This window comes from Palaemon carinicauda, unplaced genomic scaffold (genome assembly GCF_036898095.1).
Source record: "Palaemon carinicauda isolate YSFRI2023 unplaced genomic scaffold, ASM3689809v2 scaffold73, whole genome shotgun sequence".
Lineage (NCBI taxonomy): Eukaryota > Metazoa > Arthropoda > Malacostraca > Decapoda > Palaemonidae > Palaemon > Palaemon carinicauda.
In genome coordinates this window covers 125,932-140,991 of record NW_027172016.1, presented here as the reverse complement: position 1 = coordinate 140,991, position 15,060 = coordinate 125,932, and the positions used below count along the sequence as shown (strand labels likewise).

Genomic DNA, 15,060 nt, shown 5'->3' with positions numbered 1-15,060 from the left:
TTTTCTTCCACACACAGAGGATGGTGGTCTGCTGTTAAGGGAGGAAACAAAAGATACCCAAGACTGGCGCCTACCTTCTTTCATGGCACGACGGAACTGTGCTCTACATTTCTTGTATATAATCAAATTGTCCTCCATAAGGCCCCTACGCAATTGAGTTAAAGACCTTCTTGTGGCTCTGTGCAAGGCAGTTAGTTCTGAAGACCACCAGAGAACTGGTCGTCGTTTGAATAATCCTGTTGTTTTGGGAATTGAATTAACTCCTGCTGTATAAAGGGTTCCATTCAGTATGTCTATGGCATCATCAATATTTTCAAACTGTTCTGCATTCCCTTCAATTTCACTTAGCTCACGAAATCTATCCCAGTTCGCCTTGTCAAGATTCCATCATGGCGATCTCTGTAAAGGTGGACCATTGTTGGTGTTAATAATAATTGCTGCATGATCACTAGTATGCCAATCATCTAATGTCCTCCAATCGAAGTCAAGAAGGCAGTTAGAGATTGCGATAGATAGGACACAAAAGTGTGTGGGCTCTCCTGTATTAAGGAGCCCGACATCCTCATTTTCCATAATTGATGATATAATATTGCCCCTTGTGTTTGCTAAAACATCACCCCATAAAGGATATCTACCATTAATATCTCCCAATAGGAGAAAGGGCTCGGGGAGTTGTTGAATGACCTCTACTGAATTATCATACAAAATATTATCATTCAGAGGTAAGTACAGAGAGCATATTGTATATTTTCTCCCTATATCAATTTTTACATCCATTGCCTGCAAGGGTGTATACACAGACAAAGGTATTTGGGGAACATCTTGACGAACGTACATGATACTTCCGCCATGGCTCCCTGCTTGTTGATTATATAGTGTTCTAAAGCTAACATACTCTCGAGGACAAGGAGTGTTAGCATCAAGCATACTTTCCTGTAGACATACAATTATGGGGGAATGTTCATGATTTAGGAGGTTAAATTGTTCCTTTTTGGCCCTTAAACCCTGACAATTCCATTGCAAAATGGAGGAGACAACTATGGATTATTTCTGGAAGACATCTTGGATGAGGTCTTCCCATTTCTACTTTTTAATCTAACATTATTACCTGTAGGTTTCTTCAGAAATAGTCTTCACCTGTTGAGTTTTATGTTTCTTTTTCTTTGTGCCCTTTTGATCTATTTGCTGAGGTGGATGGTGGACCTCAACTTGAATTTCTGATTTATTCAATTTATCTTCCGGTTCATTAGAAACATCAACAGACAAAACATCAGATTTAATTGATGTCATAACTTTAATGTTTCTAATGGAGGGGGTTGGGAGAGATGGAGGTCTCTCTCTTTTACAATTAATAGATTGTAAGATTCTAAGTTTTTGCACTTTTCCCACTACAGGTGCATCAGGTAAGCTGGTTTTAAGTGGAACCTCCATCAAATCAGGCAAGGACATGGCCTGAGAGAGGTTTGTATAGTTTTTGTGATGAGGGACAAAGGCTGTACAGAGACAGGCAATGACCTAGTGTTAATACACCGTGGTAAAGCCTCAGGAGGTAATATGCTTATCTTATCATTCAGCATTTTATCAGATGGTATATTACTTTTTCTAGAGCTATTGGCAGTACAAGGTGGGTTTGATTTTAAGGCCTTAGCATAGTTATTTGATTTATTTGATATTCTCTTGACAAGTCCCAAACTTATATGTTCTAAATTAGATTGGTTAAGGGTAGTTTCTTCCAACTTATACAGCTTGCAGCTCTTGTCTGTGGATTTATGATTCAAGTTGCAATTTAAACACCTCTCTCCAAGTGAACATCCTCCATGGTAAGATTTGGAACAAATACCACACATTTTCTCATTTTTGCAAACTTTATATGGGTGTCCAAATTTAAAACAATTAAAACACTGCAGTGGCTTCTGCTTGAATGGTTGTACTTTAATAATTTTGTTTTCAATAATAATATGGAAAGGTATATCAGCATCCTGGAAAGTAAGGATAATCATTGATGTACCTGGGACTTTGTGAGCTTTCCATACATTTAGAGGACACATGACCAGTATCTCCTCCTCTGTAAATTCATACAGATCTCTGTTAAAAACTACTCCCCTTCCGTAACTAAAATTTAGGTGGGGTTTGACATCTAACTTAATATCAACATTAGTTATTTTTAGGTTGGACAGTATTACAGATTGTGTGCTTGATTTGGCATGGATAAGGAAACTATTTTTTTCAAAACGAGATATATCGCCCAGTGTAATAGTCCTACTTTTGTCTGAATTAATTTGCCTATTTTTAAATAATTCCCTGTAACCCCATTTGATTCAGCTACAAGTCACATTGATGGTTTTGGCTTTCTCTGGGAATGCATAACTAACTTGATGTCTTTTTCCAACCAGTAGGCAGGCCTATATACATCCAACTCCTTCAGCACCTTATTGCAGAGAGCAGCCATGACATTCAAGTTATTAATTTTAATATTATTCATGTTACTTATTGCTTTAAATGCTTCATCATGATTACTGTAAGATATCCATGAATCCCATTTATCATCTTCAAGTTTCATTCTTATTTCTTTTAAACATCCAAAGCACTCAAATGCTTTATATAGATTATCCTAGTTTGTGTCTATTGGAATCTGGGTAATATGAAGGATTCAAAGTTTCCTTGTGTTACCCAAATTACTCAATTTTGGAATATCCGTAGAATGGTCCTTTCCAGTTCTAAGGTCATCAACAGAAGTTTCCTTAATAGACTTGCCAGAGGTCATCAACAGTGCCGGGGGAGAGTCAGCGTATCCAGGGGATGGGGGTGCGTTGTTTGAAGTGTCTTTAAGACAGGGTTGAGATTAGAAAGAGTTTGATTTACCTGCTCAAGAATACTAAGGCATCACACATCAGAAAGGAAATTTGCACTCTCCACTATCGGCACAATGAAAGTATATTTCCCACATGGTGCACTCCATACCCTACCCAAAGAATAGCATCAAAACAGATATAGAGGCACAGGTGTAAGCTGAACCCACCTGTTAGGACTGAGACCAAGAAACTATGGAATCATCCTCCTCATATCTGTAATGATGGGCTTCCGGCCTAAAGCCGAGAGTCCTACCCGAAGCATTGGATCCCCCTGGATTCCAAAGACCCAACACTTGAGAATAGTTCCACCAAAAAGGTACAAACCATTTTCGGGATGACTTAGATCATCCAATACTCACACATATAGCTTTGAGCGCAATTACCCGCCAACCGTGACGCTTCCCACCATTCATCAAAGTAGGCAGCAATAACATATGTAGAAACATCCACGCCATTAAATAAATTGTAATAGAAGGAGTTGCAGTAGCCAATCCTGGTAATACAGAAACACAGTTCATCACAAGTTTCTTTACTGAATTTTCATCCAGGTACTTTTTTATAAGATGATAACCAGCAGTTTTTACTACATTATTTATTTGGCCATTGAGAGACAAGTTACAGTCAAGAAATACACCTAGATCACGAACTTTATAAGAAATCGGCACAGAGTCACTATTTATGTTCATTTGAATATCACCCAAGGTTTACACGCTGTTTCTCTTACCCACCACCATGAACTCAGTTTTGTTCTCATTTAATTTTAGTTGTTTAATTGTCATCCATTCTCTAACACTATTAAGGATTCGGTTTAGAGTTTCAGTAGTGTCATCTATATCATTTATGGAGAAGTAAAATTGTGTGTCATCCGCAAATAGTTTGAACTTTACACCAAGCCTTTGTAGTATTTTTTGATAGACCAATAGTATAGATGCAGAATAAGCTTGGGCCAAGTACACTACCCAGGGGTACCCCTCTGTTTAAAGGTTCCTATAATGAATAAGAGTTTCCCATTTGCACACAGCAATTTCTACCAACCAAGTAGTCTTTTAGGTATTAAAAAACTTGATCGTGAACGCCGATGAACCGTAGATCATTTAGTAGCAGTTCATGCACAACAGTATACAATTGGGTCCTGCAAGTTCTCAGGATCTAGGCTTCTTGATTAACTAAAAGAAATAAAGATTAGATGCAGAAAGGATATTCGAGTGGCTAGGATTGCACTGAGACATGTCAAAGGTCACATTAAGACTTCCAAAGATATCTCGTGGGGGGAGAGTGCTTCGGAGGGGATTTCGAAAAGAGCAATCGCAGTTGCTCAGTCACAGGAAAAAAATCCTCAGACCTTTAACCTTACCAAGGTCTCATTAGTCCCTCTCCCAATGTCCCCGATCCTTCATACACACACATTCAAGTTGGGCTGGGAAGTCAATAAGAGGGGACCTATGTTCAGGAAAAAGTTCACGCAATCTGCATCGCTTTGTATAAATGTGTTGGAACTGAATACTACAGAAGCTCAATCTGAGATGGACCTCTTCATATCAAAAATTTTCAAAGACAACCAGGTGACAATCTAGTCTCATGAAGGGATGATCCTGCTCAAGAACTCTAAATGCAGTGATTCTTTTGATTATGAAGCCCCTTTGGGAGAAGGACCTACTCTTCTCTCCTACCTACCTTTTGAGCTCCCTCAATTTGGTAGAGAACTTCCTGCCCAGAAAGACATCCCTGGACATGGAATGGACATCAGCACAGGGCTCGTTCCAGAAGATCCTTGAGATTATACCAGATCTCCAAGTGAACAGCTTCGCAACAAAGAAAATCACCAACTTCCAAATTATGTAACTCTAAATGTGGATCTCCACTCACTCACTCACTCACTCCACTGGCTGCGGGCCTCCATGGCTCTTTGCCGCCGCTACAAGAAGCTTCCAACGACCACGGTCCTGCGCAAAATCCCACCAATCCCCCGGATCATCCACTCCAAGCTTTGTCATGTCCCTTTTTTTAAAGGGATCTCCAGACACTTGATATTAAAAAATGGTCTTCTATATATATTTCCACCGATAATCATGATTTAAAAGGTTTTGAAGATCCTTCCATAATTTTCGGGGACAGTGGTGCTGGTGGCACCACACTGACCAAACAGCTCATCGTTTCGACAACTTAAGCGTATAAGATAAGTCACACCCTCTTCGATCAGCATGGCTATATCAAAGAGTAGGGAAACTATCACCTCTGATTCTTTCTTTTTAACCCCGAACCTTCTTGCTTGGATTTGTTCTCCCATATTTACGGAGAGGAGTCTTCAGCATACCTGTCGTATGGATAGCATGGACAACCTTCCTTAAGGATAGGTCCCCATGTCATATTACCCAGGACTTCTTGGCTCCCTCGGCGTCAATGACCTCAGATGTCAGGATGCCTGAAAACTTTAAATCAATCAATCAATCTTGGCTCCCTTTCTAGTCTTACTCTGAAGGAAAGAAACTAAGCCATCAACAATATTATCTTATAAATCAAGCACGCTTTTAACTTAGATTTATATTTGGACATGTTACACAAGATAACACAACAACCTCGCAACAACTATCCCAGTTAACCCCTTCAGTATCCTGGTCTAACAATAGGGTGCTTGAATTTCTAGCTAAGTTAAATAACTCTATTGTCTGCCTCAAATAATTACTTTAGAAGGTAATTCTTTCTGTTGGATTTAGCTTCAGAAGCAAGAGTCAGCGTACATGCACCATTACACAAAGCACAGGAGTTCCTCATCATTATTCTTAGCTACCCCTCGATTCTGACTCTTGGCCTCCTATTTTAAACCAAAAATGAAAAGCCTCTCCACAACAGGATCCTCTTTATAGCACAGCTTTACTGTCAAGGGATGTAAAACTGTTCAGTATCTACAATGCACTTATAACCAACAGGCCCCTTCTATAGGGGCTATCCATAAATTAATGACCTCCATCACCAAAAGGGGCAATCTTCTATCCATCCTTATATGCAAAAATATGAGAAAAATTGTATCCTCACTGGTTTTATTTTGTAATATAATGCAATTTTAAGACATATGTTGCTTTAGAATATTTAAGACATTACCAGCAACAAATCCAAGGTAACCCAACTGAAAAGGAAATTTCTCATCATGGTCCCTCAAAAGACTGACCATGATAGGAATCTAGCTCCCCCTGAGATCTTTTTTTATGAGGTGAGTTTCAACATGACAAATTCGGAGATAATTTGTATTTTTCCTAACCATACAAACCTTAGCTATTTACATAGGGTATTACTTTCGGCGTAGCTGAAAATGACGAGCCATTAGATTTTTAATGAGGGTTAACTACCCCCGCGCTAGTTAGCAAGGGGGTAGGGGAAGGGGTAGCTTGCTACCCCTCCCCCCCACACACCGGTGAATTGTCTCACTTCACTTAGAGGTAGGACTTGTCTTGGGGGACAGGGCTAGCGGGCAAATATGTGTAAATAGCTAAGGTTTGTATGGTTAGGAAAAATACAAATTATCTCCAAATTTGTCATTTGTTCCGTGACCGAAATACAAATCACGCTATTTACATAGGGTGACTTACCCCTTAGGAAGGGTGGAAAGTCCCCAGCCTTACTGGCTTTGGCTTTACCCAGGGACTCAGAATCCGAGTGAGCAGCACTCGAGAAAAAGAGTCCCTGTACCTCACAAGTTCCTTGCTCCGCAAGGAACGTGCGGCCTACATAAGCTTGTGTGTGGAGAAATAGAGTGTGACTCGTCCTAGGAAGTTGACCTGGAGTCCTTTAGATGGAATTCTAGGCTAGGACGTTCCCAATACCACCTCGTCAGGGTATGGGGGACGCGACAGTATTAACTCAATACTAGGAACACAAGGAAGCATGGTTTACCTGCAGAGGTTTGAGGTCAGCTATGCAGAGACCAGGATGCTGCTTTCCCCAAGAGAGGGGAGGATGAAGAAAGAAGTAAGGGCCAGACATACTCTTTCATTCACGCAGACTGAGACCGGGTAACAATGCCCTCAACCTTCTGCTACCTGTCCAATAAGGAGCCTGAGGTTAGACCAGCTGTTGTGCAGCCACCACGGGGCCGATAGAAAAAGTATCGAGACTCCTGTGGGTCACGTCCTGCAGGTAGTGGGCTGTGAAGGTCGTTTGACGCTTCCAGACCCCAGCTTGCAGCACCTGCGTCACAGAGAAGTTTCTCTTAAAGGCCAGGGACGTAGCGATGCCCCTGACGTGTGCTCTAGGGCGACGTGACGGAGGAGGGTCAGGATTCAAGGCGTGATGGATAACCCTTCGAATCCAGGCCGAGATGGTGTTCTTGGTGACCCTCCTCTTAGTCCTTCCCGTGCTTACAAACAACGCCTGCACGCGGGGACGAACTGCAGCTATTCTCTTCAAGTAACGCCTCAGACTCCTCACTGGGCATAATAGCAGATGGTCTGGGTCACTTGTTACAGAATGGAGACTCGTGACCCTGAAGGAGTCGAACCGTGGGTCCGGCACTCCAGGGTTCTGAGTCTTGGCAACAAACTCAGGGACGAACCTGAACGTTACCTCCCCCCATCCCCTTGAATGGGCGATGTCGTATGAGAGACCATGAAGTTCACTAACTCGTTTGGCCGAGGCCAACGCGAGTAGGAAAGCCGTCTTCCAAGTCAGGTGATGATCAGAGGCCTGGCATAATGGTTCGAAGGGGGGTGTGGCGATCAGAGGCCTGGCGTAATGGTTCGAAGGGGGGTGTGGCGATCAGAGGCCTGGCGTAATGGTTCGAAGAGGGGTGTGGCGATCAGAGGCCTGGCGTAATGGTTCGAACGGGGGTCTCTTCAGAGCCCTGAGGACCCGAACCACGTTCCATGGAGGAGGTCTCACTTCCGACTGAGGGCAGGTAACTCATAGCTACGTATGAGTGAAGAGAGTTCTAGCGAGGAAGAAATGTCCACTCCTTTCAGCCTAAAGGCCAGGCTTAAGGCTGAGCGATAGCCTTTCACCGCCGAGACCGAAAGGCGCATTTCCTCCTGCAAATACACGAGGAACTCTGCTATTGCTGGAATAGTGGCATCGAGTGGAGAGATACCCCTCCCATGACACCAACCACAAAAGACTCTCCACTTCGCCTGGTAGACTCCCGCGGAGGACTTCCGCAGGTGTCGAGACATTCTTTCCGCAACCTGCTGCGAAAAGCCTCTCTCCGTGAGGAGACGCTGGATAGTCTCCAGGCGTGAAGCCGAAGCGAGGCTATGGCTTTGTGGTAGATGCTGCAATGTGGTTGCCTGAGTAGCTCGTGTCGTGGGGGAAGTTCTCTCGGAGGTTCCGTTAGGAGTTGCAGAAGGTCCGGGAACCATTCCGCGTGATGCCATAGCGGAGCTATTAAGGTCATTGACAGGTTGACCGATAGTCTGGTCCTGTTGAGCACCCTTCTCATCAGACAAAATGGTGGGAAGGCGTACACGTCGATGTTGTCCCACCGTTGTTGGAAGGCATCTTGCCAGAGAGCCTTGGGGTCCGGGAATGGGGAGCAGTACAGAGGCAGCTTGAAATTCAAGGCTGTCGCTAACAGGTCCACTGTCGGGGAACCCCACAAAGTCAGGACTTCGTTGGCTATCTGAGGATCCAAAGACCACTCGGTACTCACTATCTGCGAAGCTCTGCTCAGACTGTCGGCGAGCACATTCCTCTTGCCAGGAATGAAGCGAGCTGATAGTGTTATCGAGTGGACTTTGGACCACCTCAGAATCTCTACTGCAAGATGGGATAGCTGTTGTGAAAAGGTACCTCCCTGCTTGTTGATATAAGCCACTACCGTGGTGTTGTCGCTCATCACCACCACGGAGTGGCCCGCCAGGGTTCGTTGGAACTGTTGAAGAGCCAGATACATGGCCTTCATCTCTAGCAGGTTGATGTGTAGGTACTTTTCTGATTCTGACCAAAGGTCTGATACCCTCTGGTTCAGAATATGGGGCCCCCACCCTTCTTTTGACGCGTCCGAGAGAAGTGTCAAATCCGGGGGAAGAACGAGAAGATCCACTCCCTTTCATAGGTTTTCGTCGATCAGCCACCACCGCAGGTCCGCCTGTTCCGTGGGTCCCATAGGGACCAGAGAGTCCGGGAAATCGGTGCCCTGATTCCATCGGGACTTGAGCCGCCATTGCAGGGATCTCATCCTGAGACGGCCGTTCGGGACCAGACGGGCCAGGGAGGCTAGGTGACCTAAAAGACGTAACCATGATTGGGCTGGAAGCTCTTCCCGCCTAAGGAAGGGCTCTGCAACCCTCCTCAGCCTTGCTATCCTGTCGTCTGATGGAAAGGCTTTGTGGAGATTGGTGTCGAATAACATGCCTAGATATACCAGTCGTTGGGTCGGCTGCAGAGAGGACTTCTCGAGATTTACCATGATCCCCAGATCTTGGCAAAGTCCCAGAAGCCTGTCTCGGTGTCGAAGAAGGGTCGACTTCGAGTCTGCCAGGATCAGCCAGTCGTCCAGATATCGGAGGAGACGGATGCCGTTCCTGTGTGCCCACGACGAAATCAGGGTGAACACTCTGGTGAACACCTGAGGTGCTGTGGAGAGACCAAAGCACAGTACCTTGAACTGGTAGGTCTTGCTGTCTAGGCTGAATCTCAAGTACTTCCTAGAAGACGGATGGATTGGGATCTGGAAGTACGCGTCCTTCAGATCCAGTGTGCACATGAAGTCTTGTGGTCTCACTGCAAGTCTGACCGTGTCCGCTGTCTCCATGCTGAACGAAGTTTGTTTGACAAACTTGTTCAGAGCTGAGAGATCGATGACGGGTCTCCAGCCTCCAGACGCCTTCTTTACAAGAAAGAGTCGACTGAAGAAGCCTGGGGAGCCGTCGACGACCTCTTGGAGAGCATCCTTCTTGAGCATGGTCTCGACTTCTGCCCGAAGGGCTAGCAACCTTTGCCGATCCCATGGTATAGGAGCTCAACAACACTGGATTCGCTGTCAAGGGAGGTTGAGATTTGTGAATGGGATGCAATATCCTTGGCCGATCACAGAGACCGTCCAGGAATCGGCCCCATGTTGCTGCCACCTGTGCACGCAACTTTGTAGGCATCCCCCCACAGGTGGACACGCAGGGGGACTGCCAATCCTAGCGTTTACAGCCACGGCCGCTCCCTCTAGGATTTCTGCCTCCCCTGGAGGACTTTCAGCCCCTCTTGCCCTTGACAGGAAAGGGCTGTGGCTTAGACACCTTCGTCTTAGCTGCCGGAGCCTTCTTCGGTGTCCTGCGAGGCTGCTGTTGATGCTGTTGTGGAGCTGGAGGCTTGTAGGGCCGAGATGTGAGGGCCCTTTGGAGGAGTGAATCATGATTCGACTTCTTCCACCTCTCAGCTGTGCGTTCTATATCCTTGGGCTCAAACAAGCTTCCTCCAAGGATGGAGGAGTGTCTGAGCCTGCAGACATCCACGGCGGGGACCTTCGGATGGAACTTCTCGGTCACCGCATCAAGTCGCTTTAAGATCGAGTTGGCCCACAGGTTGGTAACCTGGTGAGCCAGGAACTCGATGGAGCAAGTGCCCAAGAGGAGGATGGTCTCCAGGGCCTTCCTATTGCTCTCCTTAGACAAGTCTTCGGAGCACAATAGGATGCCCAGAGAACCCAGCCAGACATCCAGCCACGAAGTGGCCTGCATGGCAAACTTCGCGACCTTCTCCTGGCTAAGGATCTCCAATGCCGAGAATGTCACCTGCCGGGAGGAGAGCTTCTCAAGAGGAGTTCCCCTGGTGAGCTCTTCCACCGAGTGGTGGAGGGGAAGAGCTATACTGGACTCCCCCATGATCTCAAAATACCTCCTCCGCTGTAAATGAGGAGGTGGGAGGAGTTTGTTCCCGGCAGAAGAACGGCTGGAGGAGGCGAGTTCCGAGAGCTGGGCTTCGACCTTCTCTCTGGCACTCTTCACCCCCTGGGACCAAGGCAAAGCTGCACTGGCCCTTGGGGGTTTCTGGGTACCATAGACTTCGGTCTAGGACCGTATCCTTGCCTTCGCGAGGGGCGACCTCCGGGTCCTTGAACCTGTTGAGTTGCCTCATCAGATTCAAGACCTGCCAGAAGGCATGCTCCGACTCGTGCTGCTCTCCTCCCTGTGGACTAGCAGCTAAGTCTCTTGTCCCCAAAGGCTCTTCTTGGGGAGACACGTGGACGTTCTCCCGGGGTCTGGTTGGCTCTGGTCGGATCCGTGAAGACGACTTAGGAATCGTCTTTGAGTCCTTGGGTTCCCTCCTGGGCGGGATACAGGACTCCAGCAAAGAGGTCTGGAAGGTACCTTCCACGCGAGACGTTTCTCTTCCTCGAGGTGGGGTTCCTCCCATTGGTGCCGTGGGAGAGGCCCTCACCTCGCTGGACTCTCCTGAGGACGGAAAAGCTTCGTCCACAGGAGAAGGAGAAAATGACTGCGAAGGAGATGGAGCCTTCCTGCCGGACCTCTTAGGAGCCAACTTCTCCCTGGGAGAAGTCACCACGAAGTCCACTCCTCTCCTTCTCTTCAGCGGGGCGAGTCTGTCTTTGGTTTGAGTCCCAGATCAGCGAGGGCCGACTTCACAGCCTGCACCACCGCTTTCATCAGTGACCAAACCAGGAATGACGGGTGACCGACGCAGTGTCAGTAATCCCTGCTGGAGGGAAGGGGATCTCCTGATCCTTCGGAGTGGACGCAACGGGGCCTGCCTGAAATGAAGAAAGGGAAGAATGTTGCCTGGACCTCTCCGGTGACTCTTCCTGGTCCTGGATGAGAGCCCTGCGCTTGCGCAGTGGCGATCCTGATGGCGATCTGGAAGTACGCGTCCCTGTCGGAAGCATGCGCTGCGGATCCCGGCAAGAATGGGGGTCGCGCTGGAGCTCGCGGGATGGAGCATTCGGAGGGTCGCACGTGGGCGACTGCTGGAGCGCGGGCGCGCAGTCGCGCGGAGATATACGCGCGCGGGCGTATTCGCGCGCAGGCGTATTCGCGCGCAGGCGAGTGGGCGCGCTGGCGAGGGGGCGAGTTGGCGCGCAGGTGAAGGTGCGCACGGGAGTGCAGGTGAATGAGCGCACGAGGGTAGAGGAGATCGCTGTTGGTCAGGAGATCGACGGAGCACTGGAGATTGATGGCGTGTGGGCGAGCGATGGCGAGTTGGCGAACGCTGGCGCGTTGGAGAGCGATGGCGCATTGGCGCGTTGGCGAACGATGGCGCGCAGTGCGCTCAGGTGACCGACCGCGAGCAGGTGATTTATCGCGTGAGCGCGTCGGAGACCTGTGACAATCAGAGCCATGGGCGCGCTGGCGCGTTGGCGAGCGCTTGCGCACAGGCGAAGGATCGCGCGGGCGCGCAGGAGATCGTTGGCGTGCAGGAGGGTGTCGATGCGCAGTCAGCTGGGGCGCAGGATCATATGGCGAGGAAGTGCGCAAGGGCGAACGCTCGCATTCGGGCTCAGAAGAAGTCTCGTGGGCGCGCGAGCACGCAGGAACTCTTGAAGTAGGAACTCTTGAAGTGCGCAGGCGAAGATGAGCGCACAGGTGCGCGAGGGCGAGGCGAAGGAGTAAGGTCCTTGCCTGCGTCCAGATCCGAAGATCTAGGGCGCGTGGGTGTGCGTTGGCGCGCAGGGCATGCATCAGGAACAAGGTGCGCAGGTGCGCGCTGACGAGCAGGAGATCGTGGGCGCTCAGGAGACTGATGGCGCGCAGCAGGAACAGAAGGGCGCTGACGGCTAGCAGGAGAGCGCTGGCGAGCAGGAGAGCGCGGGCGAGCAGGAGAGCGCTGACAAGCAGGAGAGCGCTGGCGAGGCGAGTGTGAAGGCTGCAGCTCTGGAGAGCGCATGTGCGCTACTGCGCGCGAACGCGCAGGGGAACCCTGACACGCAAGGGATTTACCCACACCATGGGATACGTCCCCTTGCCCCGAAGGGACCGGTGCCCGTCGGATGACGGGATGAGAAGGCGCCTGCTGCGCATCTGCATCCAGAGGCGATGGCAGGCCGGAAGGACTGGAAGGTCTGGCAGGCGTAGGAGATCGTGAGCGATCTGCGGAGAGGTCCAAGGACGTGGCTGCAACGGTCTGCTCCCGACGAGAAGAATCCTCTGCAGGGGAAGGCGACGGCGAAGAAGACCCGAAGAGGCGCCTCCTAACTCCCTTGTAGTGAGAAGGAAGGCCCCTATGGCGAGGAGGAGGACGAGCCTTACGGCGAAGGCGACCTCGAGGCAGGGCATCCACATCGTCGGTCCTCTGAAGAGGACTCTCTGTCAGTGCGCTCCCCCGAGGAGGAGACGCACCCGGATGAGAGACCGTGGGACTCAACTTTCCCCTCGAGGGATGTTCGAAGGGGGAGGCTGAGCCTTCAGCAACATCCGCAACAGCAGCAGCAGCAGAGGTTTGACCAGACCCGTCGGAAGCCTCTGCCACAACAACGTCGACAATAGACAGAGGGTCTACCTCTGCTATTACCGGCGATTGCCTGACAGCTGCTCCCAACTGGATCAGGTCAAACAGGGCTTCCTTGGAGGGCAAGCCCTTAAGCCCCAAGGAATCCCAAAGCTGAAAGAGATCATCATTAGACACAGCATGGTCATCATTGTAATGAGAATCAATATCCTCCCCCGGAGGAGGAGGGGGAGCTGCCTCGCTATGGGAGGCAACGCCCTCTCCCGCACCCCGAGGTCGGGAAACAGAACAATGGCTTACGCTACCACTCGATGGCCTCTCACGAGAGACCGACCGAGTGGGAGCTTCGGAGGAGGTTCGGGCGGCGGAAGAAGAGTCCTTGGAGCCTTCCTTCTTCAAGGCAGCCCTTGAAGGAGAAAGGTCTCTCTTGGACTTCTTCTTACGCCGCCGGGCAAACCTCTCCCACTGGGAGGTAGACCACTCCCTGCACTCACTACAAGTTAAGTCTCTATCACACCGTTGACCTCGACACTGCGGGCAAAGGGTGTGAGGATCTGTCTCGACCGCCGACATGAATGTTCCACAGGGGCGGCCGGGGAGTCCAGGGCACTTGCGCATAATTGCGATGAAGGTAGAGGCCAACTTCCAAACACACAAAGCTAAAGAAAAAGAAAAAAACAGATTAAGGCTGTCAAAAGCGAGGACGAAAGACAGACACGTCTGCTCATCGTCCGAGCCAAAAGTGAAGTGAGACAATTCACCGGTGTGTGGGGGTGGGAGGGGTAGCAAGCTACCCCTTCCCCTACCCCCTTGCTAACTAGCGCGGGGGTAGTTAACCCTCGTTAAAAATCTAATGGCTCGTCATTTTCAGCTACGCCGAAAGTAATACCCTATGTAAATAGCGTGGTTTGTATTTCAGTTACGGAACAACTGCTATTTCATGCTCACCAGTAAGCACAAATGGTTGGAAATGAGTAACCATTATGGTACATCTTGTTTCTCTGGTATTAGTTCTTGTAGACCACACTGCATGTTAACCCCCTTTCCCTTTTTTTTGGGGGGGGGGGGTTGCTGTGTGGTTTCCAGGAAACCCCTACTCCCTACCCTCATGTAGAGAAGAGAGGCTTATGAGCCATAGCATTTATAAAAGATGGTAGTTGAGCCCATTTTAGCAAACAGGTAGCCTTGGCGGCAGTACCAGTATTGATTTTTTGGCAATGTGTAATGTTGTGGACGTATTTCAGCATAAGAAGTATTTACCTACTAAGCCTGTGCTATGCATATTGATACACTGATCCTGGAGCAGGGAGGACAATATTTCTTTGGTATTTTTTTGTCATACTAGATTACCTGTTCTAGCCTTTTGCAGAACAGTTTTTTAAACATAGCACCTCCCCAAAAGTAGGGTTTTCCTCCATCAAAACCTCTTTTTTGTTCAAACCTGACAAAGAAAAGGGTATTGTGCTGATTATCTCATTTTCCCTTTATCTTTGGAAAATAAAATAGAAAGAGGAGTTTTGCACCAAATGTATATTTTTCTATCATGATAGCAAAGCGTTATTCTTCCATGCAGCAAGCCAGAAAGCTACTAATTCTTAAAAAAAAAAAAAAAACTTCCGTGTGCAGGAGAAGGTCCAATTTAGTATTTTTATATCAATAAATCCATATATAAAGTACAATTAGGTTAGTTTCCTAAAGTAGTTAGATAGCATTATAAAGTTGCACACATAATAAACCTAATCTATCCGCAGCCAGTGATAAATTTTAGTTTGAGTTGGATTCTAAATGGGTCCCCCTGTATGTCATATAATATATGCTCGCAAAGATA

General features: G+C 48.3%; 1 protein-coding gene across 1 annotated transcript in view; it reads right to left on the bottom strand.

The window, feature by feature from the left end:
- Positions 1–15,060, bottom strand: part of LOC137637432 (uncharacterized) — a 142,172-nt gene that overhangs the window by 18,168 nt on the left and 108,944 nt on the right. The gene's annotated exons all lie outside the window — the stretch shown is intronic.